The 4280-nt window shown below is 35.2% G+C and overlaps 1 long non-coding RNA gene across 1 annotated transcript; it reads right to left on the bottom strand.

The window, feature by feature from the left end:
• Nucleotides 1–664: 664 nt before the first annotated feature.
• Nucleotides 665–2576, bottom strand: LOC129285050 (uncharacterized). Its single transcript, XR_008587068.1, has 3 exons — nucleotides 2508–2576; nucleotides 1849–1937; nucleotides 665–1026 (listed from the first exon to the last, which is right to left on the bottom strand). It is a non-coding gene; the product is annotated as an uncharacterized LOC129285050 (long non-coding RNA).
• Between the last annotated feature and the right edge of the window lie 1704 nt (nucleotides 2577–4280).

The raw sequence follows: 4280 nt of genomic DNA, 5'->3' as shown, positions 1-4280 counted from the left end.
CCATTTCATCATCTGACCTCCGATCGGAGTGATTCCAAAGCCCACATGTCACTTTTAAAGAATACTATTAGCATACTAAATTTTGAAAAGATCCAACGGACGGATTGAATTTTGTGCAGGTTATAAAATCAATACTGTAGCTGTCATGACAGCAATTTAATGCTGTCATGACAGCACCTCCAGACCAAATTCCGGAGTGCGTCGTTTCTCCGTCCGATATCCGATCGACGTGATTCCAAAGCCCACACGAAGCTTATAAAAGGTTTTACTTGTGACCCAAATTTTAGAGAAATCCAACGGTCGGATTAAGATTTGGACACCCGGATGCAAAAGTGCAGCTTTTTGGTAAAAACCATTTTCAAAATTGTCCAAATCCCATCCTAATGGTCACAAACCTGTGGAAACACTTTGGACACGTCAAATAAGATTAAAAACACTTGATAGAACATTCAAATGATGGAAAACCCCCATACATCAAAATTTGACCACCCGGGTGCCATTTCCCAAAATGGACCCTAAACCCCCAAAATGCACAAATCATACAAGAGTGGTCACAAATCAATCCAAATACCATGTATTTATATAAATACATATGCTAAACATTTTCACTTGGCTCAGAGCTCCTTGTGGGGCCCACGCACCCACTCTCTCTATCCAAGCTGTATGTTTTCCCATAGCACACCATTTGCAATGCAACCACTTTGCATTTGCTTATAAAATCACATATATATCAAAATAAAGATATGCTTGTAATAGAAACTTGGTCTACTAAGTAAATCCATCAAAACCACACACCATAACCAAGTTTCCTAGCCACAAGTCTGCAAACAGACAAAAATTCATACACAAGCACACAATCCACACATATTCACACACACACACATAATCATATCCTACTGGCACCCTAATCTTAAATACATTACAATATATTTGCTCAAAAGAAAGGGGTTGCAGTTCTTTACAAATCACAAGCAAACCCCTAGCTTTGCTCCTTTTCCCGTCCACCACTGGATCCTTCGCCTGGACCTAGAATATTGAAAAGAAAGGGGTGAGACAACCACAGTCTCAGTAACAGCGAAATTTACATTGATTATTACAAAGTAAGCCATAATCAAATAAACGAATAATAAATTCAACATAGTATATAATTTAGCCATTTAAAATGCATGAATGCATGACCTAGGCCGGTATGGCCTTTCATGACCAACAGAATGCCCCCTGGCACTCTTTAACTCGCAGGTAAACCTTATACCTACTTGTACCTCCACAGGCACAAAACATAATCTAAGGCATGATCTAATCCACCGAACCGCCTATGCCCCTTCGACGTGAATCCTGAGCAGTCAAAGCTAACTCCCTCCCAGAGCCAGCCCGACTTACTCTCCATGTGAGGGCTACCTTGGCCTAGGCACTCAACCTCACACTTCATATGTCGGATTCCCTCCCCACTGAGAGGTGTCGAACACTCAATACACTAACCACTTTAGTGCACTGAGCCCACAATACGTAAGACAACACTGAGTACTGACAGTGTGCCATAGAATATCAAAAATCCACACCTTCTCATTGGTGAACTCCCACCGAGATCATGCCTTTTACTCTTGTCTACCTTTCCTGAGTATTGACCATTCAACACTCTAAAGTAGTATAATATTTATAAATCTCATTTCCATAAAAACATTGTTATTAAACAATTAGAAAACATATTTGCACTATAATCAAAGTAGTACCCCATAACCCCTTATAAAGCACATTTAATCTTTTAAAACATGTAATGCATGATAACTAGTAATATTTATTCAAAAATAGCTAAAACAAAGTAATAAGAAATATAAATTCCCCTGTTACCTCAACCCTTTGGTACTAAAAGGGTTCCCCTTGTACAAAATAGGGCTCGGCTTGTTCCTTACTTCTCAATAAGTTCCACCAACAATTTTCTACAACATATAAGTGATCCACATCACTTATCATGACAAATAGCATTAATGAAGACTATAACTATACCACACAACTTAGGTCAATGAGTCATAATCCACCCTAATGGTCCATATATTAAACCAACCATTCACATAGTATCACTTAACCACCAAAACCATTTATTAGCCATCACTAGGCTAATTTTCAATTTATATAATTTTTTAATCAATTAAAAACCTTTACTTAGTGCCACCAACTTTCACCATTAGCCCTTATAATGAAAACCAAACCTTAATTTAAATCTTATTGGGCTCAAATAGCAAAATTATAACTAAATCAATAGGCTTAAACCATTGAGGAGCAAAAACCCAATTTCTCAAGGTTTATTTTGTGCCCAAAACACCTCTTTTCATCCAATTATTCACTCAAAACATTAGATCACTATATAGAAACTCAAAACATGCTCCCTAGAATCCAAAAAACAAAAGCTTACAAGAATAAAGCCTTTGGGATCAAAATCCAAAAATTTTCTCTTCCAAAAATTGAAGAAAATCAAGAGAAAGAGAAGAGGATTGAAGTAGGGAGTTTACCTATCGTGTAGCCGAGCTCGCAACGGTCGCAAAGACTCCTAGATCCAAGCCTAACTCCCTCCCTTTCTCTTCTCTTCTTCCTCTCTCCTCTCATACGTTTCCTTTCCTTTCCTTTCCAACTCAATTTCTGCGTTTCTGCATCAATTTTGGTCTTTAAATTGCTGGTCAAAAAGTTTGGGAAAAATTACAAGAAAGGGCCCAACATTTTTTATTATTGCACAAAAGCCCGGGTCAACTTTGGTAATTTTTCCCATAGTTAAAAATCAAATAAAACCAAACTTTTCTTAGTAAAATTCAAACTCTGGGCCTCTATTAAATTATTCTAAATTTTAATTTAATTATAGATATTTTATTTTATTTTTATTTTTTTTTAAATAAATTTGAGTCTTAAAATTTTTAGGATGTTACACACTCTATGTAAATGCACAACTTCTTAGATATACATCTCTGCAAACCTCTCTGGAGAATCACCATCTTGATGGCTGAGAAGTGAGTGACTCACCAATCTTGATGGCTGAGAAGTGAGCGGACTTCGTCAACTGGTCGACAATCACCTAGATAGCATTGTGCTCTAATTGAGTTTTTAGTGATAGAACACATTTGTTACACACTTTATTTGTCAATTAGGTCCTTTTATTAATGATTTATTACCTTAAAGTGCACAGATTAAATTAGATTTGGAATTTTGTTTAAGTTTTTAAGTTTAGTGTACTAGGGGTATTTTAGTTCAAAAATTAAATTTTAAGAAATATACAAGAAAAATTGACAAGTGCATTTTATGTCTAGTTGATGAGTGATCAAATTAGATTTTAAAATTTATTTTAGTTTAAGAGTAATTAAATAAAAACTCAACACTTTCTTAAGTGTCTTAGTTTGACCTAGTTTTTGGTTTGCCTTTGTGTGAAAATTTTTATATATTTTGTGTAGTCTAAAACTTAGTTAATTTAATAAATTCTCCCTTATAATTATTAATTTAATTATGAACATCAATTATATTTTGTTGTGTCACATGTATTTAATTGAATTATGTGTTTTATGTGACATAGGTGGCATATGACTTGTGCATCAATTGGGCAATTTAAGTCAACACTCCTTGAGGTAAATGGCTAAGCATTTGCACATGATTTATGCTATTTTTGGAAGATTAAATCAGTTTAAATAATGTGGATGACACATGAGAAATTACACACACATTAGAATCATAAACAAACTAATAAGAGGTTGTCACCTTGCATGTCTGACAAGGCTCCTACTTCCATTTTAATTTCTTTTCTTATTTTTTAATTAAGCCTTCAGCTGATGGGAAACAAGGATTGGCATGCCATTTAGCCCTTATTGAGATCCAACATCCATCTCATTTCATCTCCTTCATTTTCTCTCACTTGTTTTTATTGTTCTTCATTTTCTCTCTTGTGTTCTTCATTTTCCAGCACCATGTCTCCTATTTTTAGCCACCAAACCTCTATAAAACTCACACCATTCTTTTTCTCTCTTCAACCTCATCCTAACTCTCCCACTTTCATAAGGATTGAAGCTCATTTCCATCATTCAAGGGCTCTAGAGTTCCGCCTTTACAAGCAAATACTAGAGTTCTTGAATATAATGAAGATTGGCTAATTTCTTTAGTGGAATCCTAAAGAGATGAAGATGGAGGATGAGACTTGAGCTTTAAATTGGCTAAGTTCTTTTGTTTCCTATCCTCTTCTCTTTTTACTAGATGGTTAGATTCCTTAATTTAGGATTTAATCATCTTAGCTTGTAAATTCTAATTTG

Source organism: Prosopis cineraria, unplaced genomic scaffold (assembly GCF_029017545.1).
Source record: "Prosopis cineraria cultivar Desert tree isolate PC_DT_omini unplaced genomic scaffold, ASM2901754v1 PC11, whole genome shotgun sequence".
In the NCBI taxonomy this organism is placed as follows: Eukaryota; Viridiplantae; Streptophyta; class Magnoliopsida; order Fabales; family Fabaceae; genus Prosopis; species Prosopis cineraria.
The sequence above is the reverse complement of the archived record's forward strand: the minus strand, read 5'-3'. Positions and strand labels throughout refer to the sequence as shown.